The 17533-nt window shown below is 39.5% G+C and overlaps 1 protein-coding gene across 1 annotated transcript in view; it reads left to right on the top strand.

The window, feature by feature from the left end:
* LOC124171311 (Down syndrome cell adhesion molecule-like protein Dscam2) overlaps positions 1-17533 on the top strand; it is a 436269-nt gene that overhangs the window by 88071 nt on the left and 330665 nt on the right. The window lies entirely within an intron of this gene.

Raw genomic sequence — 17533 nt, 5'->3', positions numbered from 1 at the left:
CCACAAACTTCGTTGGATAATCCTCGCCTGCCAAACAAGAGGTCTCGGGTTCGAGTCCCTTTTCCGTAGGTTGCCCCTATCCAAGGCATGGTTTTTCGTGCACGTGTAAATGTTATATCGTCGAAAACCCCTATATATAAAAGGCCGATAAGAGCTGTTTTCGATGGTATGGAAATAAATAGAATAAAATGTCATTTAAGGACAACATTAAGATTGTTACCCGAGCTTTCTACCTTGGAAGAACAGCCATACGTAACTGTATTCAAGTGGTAACCACTCGCAGACTTCATTGGACAATCAAACCTATTCAAAAGCCTCGGTAAGGGGTTTCTTGGTGAGGTACCTACGGAACGGTTTGTCCCGACACAACACCTTGTATTTTAAATGCGTCTCTCGCCCCATTTCCGGCGGAGAGGGCTTATGGGAACAGTGTCCACGATGTTTTTCAGGTCTGATTCAAGTGAGTTGGAAGCACAATGGGAGCGGTGAAGAGTGGCTCCAGGGGGCGGGGGAGGGAGTCCTTTGCCCCTCAAAGCTCTGGCCGGGGGCGGAACATAAATAACTTGATGAGCGCTTCGGACCACGTGCATGGAATGGGGCACGAGGAGTACTAGAGCCGCATTCATAGTCCTCTCCCAAAGGTTATCCAGTCCTTAAAAGGCTCATTAGGACGATCTTGTTGCATTTCAACCATATAATAACCCTTGCCTTCAAAACTTGTTACCGATGTAATTATGACATTGATATTCATCCAAAGAAATATTACAACGTGATTTTTGCTGAATTTCATTTACCAACGGAAAAATTGGAGATAATAATAAGGAAAAAATCCAATAAATTCTGTTGTCGCATTTCAACCGTATGATAACCCCTACTTTCATAAATTGTTATTATCATTATTTACTATTATTGGATTATAATTATTTTATTAATTGGTGTTACCCTTATTACGTAACGAGCGTAAAACATACTGTTGTCGTGCTTATCACCGTTTTTCTTTCTTATCATTTAGCATCGCAGAATAAACTGGAGACAGTATTACAACACAAGCATCACTCTAATGCGCAAATTTTTAAAGATCCCTTTGGATGCTCAGCGACTTGACAGAAATATTATTTTTTGATCATCTGGTGACTAACATAGTTTGTAATTTACTGTCACTTTTCATGTGGAATTTGGAGCAATCACTCTTAAACCACAATCAGAAGTTTTATCTTTCTCATTGCATTTCTATGGACCATCATAAATTTTAATATCCAGCTCCAGGGTATCCTCTTGACCTCACGCGTATAGGAATCCCGTGTAGGTATGATTTCATTGAACTAATTGTGGTCGCTTTACAAGATACTGACATATGAGTTCATATAATAGTATATTAAAATGAGGAATTAGAGGTAATTGATGGAGGAATTGATGGTTAACTGGTCAGTCTTCATTACAAAATTACGAATGGTCGTCTTTCTCTATGGAATAGATTCCCTTGACCACCCAAAGATTGACGGGGCAAACAAGCCCAAAGCGTTGTAATCGCCATTAATAGATCAGTTGAATTTCAGTGTTGTTAATATATCCTTGATAAAATATTCATTTTTGGTATGGAAGAATAATTGTTAAATTTTATTGCAGTGTTAATTCATTAATCCCACGAGAAACCGGGGTAGGGAGTGGAAGTAAGGAACACGAAGGCATTGAGGCGAATAATTAATCAAAATGTGATTATTAGCGTCAAGCATCATAGAATAGGAACAGTGTTTTAGGTAATATTTGAGATACACGAACCACCGTTTTTCAGTAGTGATGTCGAAGGGCACATTTAGAGAGCCATATTGCAATGGTTCCCAGCATCAAGTAAGCCTTCCGCGTCTGATTGTTATAGTTGCCTCGAAAATGGTTATTCAAGGCAGGCGAATCATACCAGCCAATTCCTCATTGAAATTAGGAATTAGATGAAAATAAATTGTATCATAATAGCGAAAATTTTTAAAATGGGCGTTATTTTAAAAGCATTGGTTTTATTTGCGTGCGTTACTCTAATTATATGTTGAAAAGGTGGCGCTACGGCCAGGAAGATGAAAAGGTAGAATTTCATGTAATGCGCGAGACGGGATAAAAACATTACAGTACAACATAAAGGGGGTGTAATAGACAATGAATGGGGCCTTAGACGGCTCGTCCAGCCCTGAAAAGGCTTGCTGATTGTCCTCTCCCTCCCTCTCTACCTCCCCCCTCCCTCTCTCTTCTATTGCGGCGACTGCGAAGGTTTTCGAGTGCGACAGGAAGTGGGTATTCTCATGGTGGGGAAGGGGGAAGGACCGTGGAGGGAGAGGCGGTGGGAGTGTGCGGGACACAAAGGTGTTCTCGAGGCCCGAGAGAAGAATAGGCTTCCAAGTGCGGCCGCGGCCGTGAGTCTGGGGGGGGGGGGGAGGGCGGGCGGGGGCGGTACGGGGGGGGCACAAGACTGTCCACCCCTCTAGATCCGCTCCGCACAAAAAACGGCCTCAGTCCTCCTCTTCAGAGGCGTCCCCAGAGCGCTGGCTCTTGCTTAAAACCGAAGCGGCTAATTGCAAGCGGAGAGATCGATACGTTTTTTTCTTCTTTATGTAGCCCCTCTACATCTCCCGGTCCTCATATCCCTTCGTGTTATCCTAAGGAATTACTTGTCGGCCTCTTTTCTTTTTTTTCTTTCCTTGTTTGAAGAGGCATCCGACGGAACCGCGTCCCTTCTCATTGAAGAAGGAGGGAAGGAATTCTCTCTCGCCACTCCATCTATTGATTAGCCTTCCGCGTGGCAATGAGGCGTCTTCTGTAAAGGGGGAGGGCTGCCCCCCCTGTTTCCTCCCCCCAGAAACGCCGCGGCCCGCGCATCTTCACCCTCACGGCCCCCCCCTCAAGTGTGCCGCACGGGAGGATACAATCCCCGCCCCCCATGCTTCTCCTCGCTTCCTGCGTCTTACGGCCGCCCGCACCGCCGGATTTGTAGAGTCGCCGCTTCGTCTGTTCCTCCTCCGCGGGGAGCGGCATGCCGATCTCCGCTCTTCAGACGCTGCTCGCGACTCCTTCATTTCGCGGAATGTAACTTAAGGAGAGGCTCCCCACTTCCTTGCGAATGCCTAATTCTCGTGGGATCTCATCGCTCCATCTTCTTCTGCTCTCATTTCTCCATTCAGCCTCGCTCGTTCATTCGGGGGAAGGTATCCATCGAGATGGCGGGCTGAAAATGGACTTCTCTTTGTTTGGAACCCATGTTTATGATTTCCGTTTGATGTTTTCTCAACGAGTGATTACTAATTAAGATCATAAGGAAAATTTTGAGAAATGTTGTAAGAGAAGAATTTCTGAATTGTGAGCTTCCATCTTTCTCTTTCTGAAAGTAACTGAGACGGGCAAGATGTGGTGGAATTACACGTTATGCTTGAAAATGATCTGACGCTCGATACGCGTCTTACATTATCACATAAATTTGTGGAAAATTGCCATATTTCTTTTTCATTGAAATATTAAAGTTAACTATGCATTAAGTGGGCGTCCATTAATTACGTGAGGTGATTTTGGCAATTTTTGGTTCCCCCCTCACCCTAAGTGAGATTTGAGATCCTACCTATCGTGAGATTGGGCTTGACCCCCTCCCACTTATCTCACGTGAGATAGTCCAGCATGCGTATTTTCAGTGTAAATGCGTTGATCTATGCTTCATTGCGTTGGATATATTAAATAATCGATTTGTGTTATTATTTTTATTCGATATTATTTTAGAATAGTATTGATGATTACTAAGATCTCAGTTTTACAATGTTTCTTGGGGAAAAATATTACGTGATACTTGCCAGGATCCTAACTTGACTCTCTCGCGGACTCTCCCCCACGTCAGAATGGATGAGAATCTGCTGGACCACTTCCCCCCTTAAACGCCTCACGTAATTAATGAAAGCCCCCTCACCCAGGGACTCCTTTTTGTGGGACCGGTCCCTTTTTATTGTTGTATCCTCATAATTAATTTTAGCGTAACTATTCAGTTATCCGCCACTTCCTTTTCTCTTCCCTTATAAAGCTTTCGCATGAGGGTCAATTGATTCATTAAGTGGTACTCTAACAAGATCCTAATATTGACGATCGCAAACCTGCTTAGACTCCCGCACGAGTGTTCTTCACAGCAGGACACTAAACTCTGCCCCCACTTCTCCTTCCTGCGTCATTCGGCAGCTGCGTCGAAAAATTTGTTGAGTCTTCGCTCCCTCTGCTCCCTCTGCGGGGTGCGGCATGCCAATTTCCTGTGTCTGCAAGTTTCAGACGATCACGTCTTCTTAATTCCGAATCTTTTGGGCCGTTTTCCAGAACCTAACTCAATATTGAGTCCTCATTCAATCTCGTGGTTCAGATACAGTGGCGGCGGGGTTAAATCTTCGCCTGCCAAACCACAGTTCGCGGGTTCGAGTCCCGCCTGGGTAGGTTACCCCTGCCCAGGGAATGGTTGTGTGTATAGTTGTAGTGTCACATTATATCCTCCGATGTAAAAGGCCTTAAATGAGCTGTTTTCGGCGCGATGAAAAATAAATAAATAAATATTAGACTGAAGATGAGTTTGAGTTTTAGCTTGAGTTTGAGTTCGTATTTTAGAAACTAACTTTAACTCACTCACTTGAGTTAGATTAGAAGTGGTAAAATTAAAAAAAAAAACAAATATACTTACACGATTTTCATTCATGGTCTCCTGCTCATAGAGAATTAGCATCAATAAAGTACAATATCACGCGTGGAAGTATTTTACGTGATATATTATATTTAAAAAACGTGAGACAATGGGGGCGGATATCTTGATATTGGCGACTCAATTTGAGTTAGGACTTGAGTGAGGTCTCATATTACCAGCATGGCACAGAATCAAGTCTGAATTAGAATCTAGGCTTGATTTACGTTCTGGAATACGGCTGGTTGTCTCGAATTGAGACCCTTATCGTACATTCGCTTGCCTTGTATTCTTTAGAACTTGTCCTTCTAGCTTCTACTGAATTGTCTTTTCTACTTGCCCTGTCGTTCTTTCCCCATTAATTGTGACTAAGCACTGGCTCCTATCTGCTGAGTGACTCCAGTTATTTTTACATTCACGATTATCATGATTGATTCATTGATAAAAGGGGGTGGGGGAGTTAGGTTTCTAGAGCACATGCTCCCATGAGTGTCTCAAAAAGGGAAAAATATGTAAGGGTAGCCATGAGAGTTAGACTGTAAAGAGTACTTGAAAGAGTACTTGGCATACTAATATTGTTGCAGAAGAAAATTAAAATCGTGAGTGTCTAAGATTAAGATCTGTGTTAAGCTACTAAGCTACTTCTTTTTAGGGGAAAGCCATTTTTCAATTGTCTTATTAACTTAATCATTTGAAACGTAAAGTTTCAAGCATGTATCTTTTCGATTGCTCTTGCCACTTCGTACTTGGGTCTCAATATGGCATTATTTTTTTCACCGTCACGTGACCTTAGGTGGAACTCATGGCATTTTTTTGCTGTAACGTAAAATCATAAAAAGCTAATACCAAGTAAAACTCTTAGAATATAAGAGACTAACGTAAAATAGAATTAGGGCTTTCACATTGGAGAACCAAGTTCACGTGAACAAGCAAACGCTTACACATTCATTATTTTGAGAGTTGACGTCGCAGATAGATAATCCTCATGGATAAATAATTAGAAATCTTTTCAATACACATATTCGCACACTTCCCAAGGCTCAACCTCCAGTGTGCCCCTCGTAGGGATACGATCTCCGCCTCCACACTTCTCTTCCTGTGTGCCACGAGCAGCCGTGGCGCTGAATTTGTCGGATCACCACTCCTTGTGCTCCCTCCGCGGAAACCGCCATTTCAATCCCCTTAGCCCACGCCCTTCAGTAGTTTTCTTCTCCTCCGTTTCCCAGAATATAACTTGAAGTGTGGCCGCTCTCTTCGGTGGAAATGCCCACTTTGCTCGGGATATCATCGTTCTATTTATAGTGCATTATTTTTTTGTTTCCTGCTTCACCGTTCCGATTTCGATGAAGTTGATCCCTAAGTTTCGGTTTCTAATTACTTATACACTCGTGTTTAATTGGAAAACCTTTTTGGTGGAAATTTTTGTCTGCCCAAGATGTAAGTACGTCTAAATTAATCCATTATATGAGGTTATTGCTACGAAATAAAGGAATAAATCACAATCATCAGCAATCATCTGCGACCTTCCTTGTACAATGGTGATCCACTTCATAACCCAGCGATTCATCATTGTAACAATCTACCGCAATCCATCCAACATTTTCACACGATTCTCTCGTAATGCAATGGAATGAAGTAGTCAAGCTTAGGTGACTTTTCGTTGAATTGAAGGCGGTTTTATGCTCTTATGTACAATCATAAAAATTCTAATATCCAAGAGAAGTTTTAGAGTGCATGCCGCTAATGTGAAATAGAATGAGAATTTTTACATTAGTGAACCAAGTTCTCGTGAACATGCGAATACTCATATCCTCAATTGTCAGTGAGTTAACTATAAATATGCTGAAAACTTTTCAACTACACACAGTTTCTTCGATGCAATCTCAACCAGTTTCAACACTCTCGTGTCGTTATCGTGTATTTCATCTAGACAATGACACGTGACTTAGGAAATCGTTAGCAGTTGTACCAAGAAAACCTGAGTGGAGTTGGCAAAATTTTCAATGCCTTACATAATGCCAAAGAAATAATTTTGAAATCTTGTTTCAAAACCGTAGGAATTGGTTTTAGTTACAGGAATCATTCTCGATAGCTTCTGAACAAATTTCGTTCAGTTATTGCTTTCGCAATAAGATGAAGCTAATGACCTGATAGTGGTCATATTGGTGACACGGGGTCGGGGAAAACAAATTAATGGATTTCTCGGGAAACATTTCTACCATGAGCTGCTCCTATTGTGAGTTGACGTTTTCTTTGATATTTACACGCTTGGTCTTCAGAAAATAACTGTCACGGAAATATTTCAACTCGATTTCATTAATGAATTTCAATCTTAAACATTTCATGCAGAAGGTGAGGCATTATTACAACATTGAGAAACGCGGAGAGAAGCATGTTGTAATGGAATTAAAATGCATATTAATGAAGATATCCTCGCTAGGTTGTAGCTTTTTTTTGCGCATAATGAAGGAAAGAATATTGCCCCTTATCTCTTTCCGTACATTTTTTGTTCGTCTCCCGAGTTCTGAGATCGTGGCAAGAAGGGGGAATCCGACGAGGAGAGAAAAAATTCCATCTCCTCTTGCAAAGGGGAAGTTTTCTCTTGTGTGTGGCTTTGACGCATGCAGCGTTCTTTCTCTTTGGTAAGAACCCTACGCGCGCAGTCATTGTTAAACCTACGTCCAGATCTTCACTCTACCCAGAAATCCACCGCGTGCGGCAGGGGGTGCCAAGACGCCAACCATAGAAAGGGAAGTAATTGGAGAAAGGGGTTTGTGGAGAGGGCATTTCAAGAGTCCCCCCCTGTTTCCCTTCGTGAATGACGTGTTTGCAGACTGAATCCTTGAAGATACTATCCAGCTCTCTTCCCCTCTTATTATTTTCCCTTCGATCTAAGCGCGCGGAGTTGAGATGAAACAAGAATAAAGTATCTTCCTCTTGAAAGGCTGTTTAGATTTGCTTTCGCTTTGCCAGGAGATCCCTTCATTCAAGGCATTCGACTTTATCTTTAGACATATCTTGCCAAGTTTCACAAGCCGTTTGTATTGTTCCAATCTTTTCCAGATCACCTTTGCTTGTTGCATGATTTTTATCAATAAACGTAATGTAAATATTCGAAACATCATAGGGATTATGGTGTGTTTTTTTTTTGTTAAACCGTATATAATAAATGGAAAGTAATAACGTATACATGGTGCACTGGGTTGATTCAGAGCAAAAAGAATTTTATAATTATTAGTGAATGGAATACAAACAAATTTTGAGTCATAAACGTTTAATCCAAGGCATTCGACCTTATCTTTAGACATATTTAACCAAGTTCCACAAGCCGTTTGCATTGTTCCAATCCTTTCCAGCTCAACGTTGCTTCTTGCATAACTTTTCTTGTTAACACTATTTAAAAATATTTATGGCGAGCCAATAGGTGGTTGAGCTGGCTTTCATCCCAAAAGATATTGCAGTTTAGGAAGGATATTGATCTGTTTTATCAGCGCTTGAAAGTTTTCCGCGGCTTAGGGACAGGTTAAAGAGCCTTAGTTTAAATAATGCTTAAGTATTATAGCAAAAAACGTTAGCATAGTATAAAAAAGAAGTAATCCCTAAGCTTCGGTCTCTAAGCACTAATACATTCGTATTTACTTGGAAGACCTTTTTGGCGGAAAATTTGTCTGTTTAACCTACGAATGAATATGTCTAAACTAAGCCCTCAAATAAACTTGAGTTGACTCAAATCAAAACGATTTATATTATTATTAGTGATGAAATGCAGACACCATTTGACTCCTGTAAGAAAAAACAACTTCAAGGAGTGCACCTACTGTAAAATTTTGTGACAAAATGCGCCCTTCCTGTTGAGTGCAACAAAAACAGGTGGCATGAGATAATTAGAGTTCTCCATGTGAGTTTAAAAGACCCCTTTCCTTGGTCGCTAATTTTAGAAGATGAGTCGCCACCGCGACATATTTTTTTTTACTTCAAACAATAGCCGGGTCTGATGAAAGGGTTACGTAAGGAACTTTGTAGTAAAAATTACTGTTGAAATTTGCTTCTGTAAAGAGCTTTGTCTTTGCCAAGGGTTGAGTTCACCCAGCACTCAACGTTTCCACAGATCCTCCTGATTAAGGTTGGCTCCTGAATTATAATTTCACTAAGCATCCCGAAGCTGATGGATACTTCAAAGTTAATACCGCTCCCGCACCCAAAACTCAAAAATGAGGCCATTAGAAACTTATTCCTCGCCATTAGCGTCACATTGATGAGGGATTTGATTTCTTAGCCAGAGGGTGTACCAATTGTTTTGCTCTGCCATCACCAATTGATTTTTTGAGATGAAGTGGTTATTAAAATTTCTCATATTTTTAAACTGAAGGTATAAGCTAAGAACTAGCAAAAGATTCAAACTGGGGTGCTGCAAGGCTTTCATATATGAACGAGACGTCAATTGATGAGGAAATTCATGAAAATGTGAAATACTAAATCTGATATGAAAAACTAGCTATATTTCATCGCGAAGTACCGACAACCAAACCATCAAAATATCTGTTGATGAAATCTTCACGGGAAATCAGCCGGGTAATGATGGTCATTGCTGCCAACGTATCGATGGCCTTCTCTGCCATCGTCTTCAGGGAGAATTCGCCCCATCATTCGCCGAGAAAGCACCAAATCCTTCTTCATCAAAATATCTTTTTTATCATTTTAACCGTTTTTCCACATGTTCAAATGACCAATATTAGGTTTACATGCGATTTCACGGTTGACTGACGGTGATAAATGAAAATTTCTTTCCGTTACTGCTTACCTTTAAGATTATACAGGTTTAAAAAAAGTAGCACCATTAGCACAATGCGTTCTTACTTCGTCGGGAATATCATATCCATACATGAAGAAGAGTATGGAAAAATTAGCAGAAATAGCAAAATCCAAGCATAAATCTATGCTTACCTTTTTCATGGCATTAAAATTTAATCGTTTTGTATGATGAAATATGTATTATAAATTTTTTAATGTCATGTCATATCATGTGCACGGAAGAGCAATCGATTAATTCATTACCGAGGTAAAAAAAAGTGCCTCTACTGTTTGCAAGGATAATAGGTAATTCGTTCTTAAAAAATATTTGTACTAAATATCGGTATCTGCCATTACTTAAAATATAATAACTGATGTTAATCCAAGTACGTAATTCAATCATTTACTGATATTTAAGCTTTTTTGATGATTCTCGAGCCTAAGTCCCCGTAAATACACTGGAAGGGTTCAATTTGCTGAAATATAGGAATTAGATTATCCTTATTCTTTGCAAACTCAATTTTCATTTAAACCTCGAATATACCGTATATAATGTTTTAATATTTTTAGCAATATATTTGAAAATATTTGTTCTGAATCTCAAATTCACGTACCTACCTGCCTAAGCTGTGAAGCACGTGGTGATCATAACGTTATAATCTGCATAGAATTCTGCTGGCCTCAGACTGAACTCGGCAAAATCATGGTGCCACCGAAATCCGCCAGATAAGCAGGAGACAGTGGTGGTCTATTTGCGAGACGAGGACATGAAAGGTGAAAGTCGCTTCGTCTCTTGAGTCACAAGTGCACTCACCGTGTCTGCTCGAGGATGGGAATATAGCTCACCACTGCGCGACCTCTTGGACTGAATGGCCCTGACGGATTGCGGTAAATAACTGCAAGCGCTCAAAAGGCACGTCGGTATACCTCACCAGTATGAACATCCACAGGCCTAGCCTGACTCACATTACAAATTCCTCCGTTCGTCTGCACTTTATTTGACGCATTATATTGTAAATTTAATTTTTTGTGTCACGATCATCGATAAATTGTGGTTTAAAAACAAAATATGTCATCATTTCAATGGAAAAATTCGAAATTTCAATGGGAAAATTGATTCATAATATATTTTAAAGAACACTCATCCATAATCTCTCTTAGCATGCTATTTCCAAAGAAGGTTAGTACATTAGGTTTCTGTGAAAATATAAATCCCCAATGTAGAATATAAAACAGAAAATAAACAAATATATTGGCTATAAAGAGCCCTTTAAAAAGACTAACACGAACTGTTTCTAATGTTAACACAGTTATTTTTATATTTCAAATGATAAGGTTAAATATTTATGTGATAATAGGATGGAATTCTATTCTCCTTCCTCATATATCAAGGAATTTTTATCAACCTCGGCTTTTTTTAGTTGCTTTGAAGTGCAGTTTCCCCTTGCGTTGGTGAAATATATGTGATTCACAGCAGCTATCTTAAATCTTACTTGCTAAGAAAATGGAAATAGAAAGAGAAGTGTGCTAATGGAAAGTTGAAATCCAAATTAATGATTTCAATTTTCTTATGAGCACTTTTTGTTTTCTCCTCCACTGGAGGTTGTAGCCTGAAGCGACGTGAGAGCGAAGTAGATGTAATTATCATTTACACTACATTGCACTCCATCAGAGTAAAAACACTGGAATCCCGTCTATTTCTGGAAAAGTCTCGTTGAAACCTGCATTTTTCCTACTTCTTGAAGGTCAATTGTTTTATGCCCGGAAAAATGTAAATTTATGTGCATTTTTAGTAGGAAAGCTACTACACGTTACTTTATTGCACGTTAATAATGATAAGAAAATCCAAGCATCCTCACTATTGTACTTTTGGAGTTAGAGACATGTAGTTGAATTCAGATTACGTTGAGTGAAATCGACTATATAGTAATTCACTCTGTTTGGAAACTGTATAATGTATGTGAACTGACCAACCTACATGAAATGCTGTGTAACTTCGTCTTTCATTGACGAAGGATATTATTTATTAATGCGGTGTTTTTAAATTCTTAGCACATAAGGTTTGAATGAAGGACTTACTTGTTTTAAACCCCATAATCTTAAAACTTATATTCGCATTCATTTAAAGCTTGCAGTAATTATATCGCAACCGAAAGCAGTTTGTTGCTGGCTTGTTGTTGTGGCCACACTTTAACGTGGGAGACTCGAACTTTAACTCGGCGCTGATTGGGCTCCCACCTTGAACGCAAGGGTGCAACTTTGACTCGAAGAGAAAAAAAGGAGGGATTTTCCCGATACTCTGTGGAAGACACGAGAGCGGAGAGGAACTCTCCCTGGCAGCGGGAACTCGAGCGGCTGATAACGCTAGACGCACCAGACTCGAGGGACGGATAAAAAAAACTGCGCATGGCTCCGCGTACACATATTTATATATATATATGTATCGCGATGGGAAACGGGGTGGAAACTTCCGAAGCGAAATGTTTTTGAATAATTGAGTGAAATGCTTTGGCTCTCGCACACACCCGAACTTTGGTTGAGGTTGAGGGGCAGATGAAGAAATGTAAATAAGAGAAAGGCGATGGTTGGGAGTTGGTTCTTGAGGGAAGGGGTCTAGGGGGGGAATGATGAGTATGTGGGGAGGTGTGTGAAGCAAGGAGGAGGAGTGGGGGGGAGAAGAGCGCGGGCTGGAAGTCTTGCGGAGGAGTTATTGATTAGGATAAAAGTTCTCTGAGATGAGACCACAAAGGTAAGCCACAACAAAGGCTGCCGTCGGGGTGCCGGTGGCGAATAACTGGAGAGATAGGGAGAGAGTCTGGTTGCTATGGAGACCGAGGGGAGCGCGGAAGGGGGTGAGGAGAGTGGAGGAGACGGTGGTGGGGGCAGAGCGAAGGAGGGATATAGGTGTATGGGGTGGGTGGGTAAGGTTAAGGTGGGGTATCCAAGGAGGGCTGCTTGCTTCTGCGGCGAGAAGGAAGATGCGGCTCTCTTGGGGGGCGGAGCAGCGGCGGAGGCGGAAGACGGGGGCGGGGGCGGCTCTGGGGAGGCCGTCTCCTAACCCCGGAGACAATTGGCGCGGTGCGGGGGGCAGATCCTCCCGCCTCCTCTCCGCCGCTTGCAGCGCCGTGGTCTTGCAGAAGTGGCGGGGAGGCCGCGGAATTAGTTTGCAGGGGCGGCCGGGGGTCGGGTCCGCTAATGGTGCTCCGCGAGGGGGCCTTCCCGAAATGCCACGGGGTCGGAGGGGGCGGTGGGGGTTGGTTGTCATCATTGGGTGCGGGGATATGAAAATCCGAAGATAAGGCAGCTGCTACCACACTTGGCGACCTCATCTCCGCTGCAAGACCACTTCATTTCTCTTCAAGCTTCCTCTCGCGCCAACAGCAACACGTATACATAAACATCAATGCTTACGGCTCTTTCCTATTTACGATAAATATAGATGCCACCGTAGTATTTAAAGAAGAGGAATTTTCTCATGATCGGAAGAACAAAAATTTATAAATAATATCAAGATAAAAAATGTTAAAAAAGCGATCTTAAATGATTTATGCTTGCAATGTTTTATTTTCCATGTGATACATTTATTATGCTTTCCATTTGCTATACTTCCAGCATGATATTTATAAAAGAGGAAATAATTCACGATCAAAAGGACACAAATATATAAGTAATATCAAGAAATAAATATAGATAAAATACCAATCGTAAATGATTTGTTTTACTTACGTAATGCAAAATTGCCCAATCCGTATTAGTTTTAAGTTTCTTTTCTCACATAAACCACACTCATCATCGAAAACAGAAACGAATGAGGAAAAATGAATGTCGTTTGTGAGCTGTCTAGTCAGTGCGAGCCCCTTGACTCACCCGTACAGCATTCATATTCGCGCCTTCGGTTCGGCCATCAGTAGCGTGAATACATTTGTTCTCCAATACCCAAAATCCCAGTGCAGTAAAAAGAAATATAATTAATGGAAGAAAAAGATAAGTCACAACCAATAAAAGATGAGTCACAACAAATAAATATAATCCCCATGATACTTAAAGCCATTGAGGCATTCATTTAAATTTTCAGTGAGAATTTTCACCCTCCAATTTCATTCTCCTTTTCTTTAGTTGGGCTTGGATATTGAGTACCCTATTATGCGAATCACCATCACAACGGTGTACGTAATAACGACTTGAGCATCGTTAATCATGTGATCCAAGTGGTTGCGAATACTTGAGCATAGAGGTGCATTTGATACTGTGAAGAGAAAAGGGGTGAATAGTCCTTAAGGGTTTGCTATTGTCTCTTTAATGTTCCCAATAAAGGGTCAGGTGCTGCCTCTTATATGTTGAAGGGGACTTAACAACAATATTAGGGTGATCTCTTTCACGTTTTGTCTGAATATACCCGAGCATTTCAATTTTTAATGCATAAGATTTCTCTGAAGTTTTCATCATTATGAATTATGAATATGCATATTTTCATGACTTGATTAGAAATGAATTTATATTTATTAACTGGAGAGTGGAAACTCAGCAACCACTCTTCTCATATCGGCTAAGCATATGGAGTAAAAAAGTTTATTAAACGATTTTATAAATTATTTTATAGCATTTCCTTTTGAAATAGGCCCACAAAAATTTCGCCTCAGACAATATTCTCTGAAGTCAGTAGACGACTAATGCTCTGCAACCAAACCAACGAAGCTTTTTTGAGTAATAAGCATTTTCAATTCTGAAGAAATAATGTCGATTCTGTTTTAAATTATGCATATGTGTACTATGGACTATTAACCACAATTTTTATGGCATCCATTGAAATCAACATCCATGTAGAAAATTAAGAAGTACCATTAGTTTACAGGAGAGATTGGCTCTGAATAGTCAGAACATTGTTGCAGCAATATTCTAATGTATCTAACTTATTGTCTATGTGTTATTTTCATTGTCACTTTATGGTACAGTTTAAAGACTAGAGTTCAAAGTAAAGTCGGAACTATCTGTATCGTAATTTCTCGTTGATAATCCCCTACGAAATCGCGTCTAGCCAGATTTTCCAGACCAGTGAATGTTAGACGCCCGAGTTCTCTTGACGCTCGGGACAACTGCCTCAGCATGGAACTCCATCTGTCCCCGGTGAATTACGCTGTGTCAGAGCTCAGCGGTAATCTGTCTACACCAAGGTGGCAGACATACTCAAAATGCAATACAAAGGACAAAATCATCGCGATTTCCTGGAGCCGAGCAAAACTGCACAGTATGAAGAAGCTTTCCCCGTTATTTTTAGCTTTCAAAAGACCTAAGAAAGTGGAATCGATTTAAATACGATTAAAATTTCGGTTATTGGGTCCCCCTACTAATTAGCACGTCCTTGAAAATTTTCTCCACAAACAAATAGCTTAAACAATTTATCGATGACTGTAAAACTATTGCGTTTAGATATATCCTCATTAGAAGGTAAAATAAGGTACACAGCACACTAATAATTGAATCATATCCGCTACTTAATAGGCATTGTTTCATTTTCTCAACTTTTACATTCAAAATGCTAACTTGATCAAACTTAAGCATAACCTTCATGAAAAACAGAAATGAATTAATTCCGAACCTTCGAAATGGATTAAGTCAATGATTTTTAAAATATAAAATGCAGTATACTGCATTAATCAAGTCTGAAATTTTCCATTAATTAGCCTTGTCTAGAATTCGAGGAAATACTCGTTTATTGGCATTTGATTCTTGATTTAAATCTATTTAAACCTGAAACATCATAAATTTACTTTAGATATGAAGGTGAGATGGAATCTGCTGAGCTTGGCTAAATCAAATATACGTAGCTAAGATAACGATATGAGTGTTTTTCACTTTACATGCGATTGCACGGACTGAACAGACATAATATCTTTCAAGAATAAATTTTTCGTGGGAAAAATTAATCAACACGTTAATCAATTTAAATACTCTCATTCATTGGTTTATTTGTATTTACTGCCTCTGCTGAAAGTGACTGTGGTAATACATGTTATTTTCCCAGTATTAGATGAAATCTATACTCATATCCGTCAATAGTTTTATTACTAGCATAGCTCTAACTCAAGTGCTATTTTTATTAAGGTTTCATACCTAACTAGAAAACCTCAAGCATTCTGTTTTTTTAAAATTTCTTCTGTCAAAGTTATGTCTTCTCCACCAACCATGTCCATCAATTTAATGCAATTTACTATTAAAAATAAAGTAGTTAGCTACTTTATAATAATAATTTTGAAGTAACTATGGCTGTTACGATTCCAGATATTATTTTATTGTAAATATTAGTGATAAATAATTTTTCACGGTCGATAAATTGTACGTCAAGTTATTTTGTCTACAAAGCCCTTCTTGCGCGCTAAAGTAATGCTTTGTTAAGGAAAAAGGAGGCATGGAGTAAGCTTTTAGTGATATAGTTTCTTAGTTATTTTCACAATTTAGAGAACCTATTCCTTCTTGCGAATTAAATCATCAGGTTTGACCAATTATCCTCGAGTTCAGAAATGATTTACGCTACTAGATGGGAAGTAGGTACTTGACGGTGAATCACTCGCTCTAATTCGCTGGAGCCAGCGCAACATATTTGCCACCGGATCACAAGAATAGGGACATGTCTGATCGGAAACCAATAGTGCGGCAAGTTGACCTCGTCCTTGCAGCGAAGGATGTGTACCCACGAAGTTTCTTCCGGTTGATTAATGTCGTATCTACTTCCCCGTATAGGTAATGCCTTTTTTCTCGTGCTCAAAAAGGAGTTGATACGGTAATAACTTTGCAATGTGATACGGAATAAGTCCAATGCAGTGGCGATGTGATATTAAGGGGAGTTAGAATGACTTCGTAATTTAGATGCTTGAGGTAAAATTTTAATCGAAAAGCAGACAAAGTTATTTTAATTTTACCATGGCTTCTAAGCTAATCTGCCACCTAATTACTTGACTTATATTCCGGGAACTTTCAGTCTTTTGTTGCTTTGTGCATTCACAATTGACTGATGTCTTCTTGAGATTACGCTTGCAACCAGCATCATTCCCTCCAGTAACTACGCAAACAATAGTTTTAATTAGTACTTCATACTAATTAAACACTTTGTGTTTCAATGTGCATTGCTATTTTTTCTTCTTCTCAGAGCATGGTGTTACCCATAACACTTGACAGACGTTTTTAAACAATTACGAAAGGAAAATTTAATTTTATAAATTTATAGAAATGATGAAATATTAATTTCGCCGAGGGAGACTGTGGCCATTTGATTAAGATTGTAAACTCGTCAAGCGTAAGGAGCTGATTTCCGCCAACCCATTTTCGCTAATTAACATGCCATCACTGTTATGCATCTGGATTTCATTCGTTCCTTTGCATCGATGTCCTAATAGCACTAACTGAGTACATAAGGTTTGTTAGTATTTTTTCTAATTTTTATTAGAATACTTTTTACTTCTTCTTTTAGTTTGTTCTCATTTTTTCACTATTAAGCATTTTTGTCTCATTGAGTGAAATGCTGATTTCCTATGAAATGCAGTAATATTATTTCTCATCAAGTCAACTCTGTCTCGTGAAATAATAGGCGCTCATGAACCGCAGGACTCCAATAGGTATCTATTGTTCTTTGCCAGTTCTTACTTTCAACTATTTCCAATTCATCGAGTAGACGGTTTTTAGAGAATGACCACTCTCATGTGAATCACCGTCACATGGCATGAATGGCATATCCCTGTGAGATTCCAAATTTCATTTATTCGTATGACTATCGTTTTCATCGTAATCTATTGCAATGTTGAATAGATTTCTATAAGTTGATAAATGTTGCATTGAGCGTTGGTAAAATATGTTACTTGAGTTCAAATTCTGACAAAAAAAAAGTCAGGAGATCGAGATTATACGGTACCTTTGAGCGTAATGATACTTTTCTTGAAATAAATAACAAGATGAGTCACTACTCTTTGAATTAATTTCTCAAAATTTCTTGATATAGTCAAGTTATAACAATAGGTTTTATTTAAAAGTTACATGTCTCAAATTCAAATCTTTTACCGGATTATT

This window comes from Ischnura elegans, chromosome X, assembly GCF_921293095.1.
Source record: "Ischnura elegans chromosome X, ioIscEleg1.1, whole genome shotgun sequence".
Classification (NCBI taxonomy): domain Eukaryota; kingdom Metazoa; phylum Arthropoda; class Insecta; order Odonata; family Coenagrionidae; genus Ischnura; species Ischnura elegans.
Note: the sequence above shows the minus strand (reverse complement) of the source record. Positions and strands in the feature narration are given on the sequence as shown.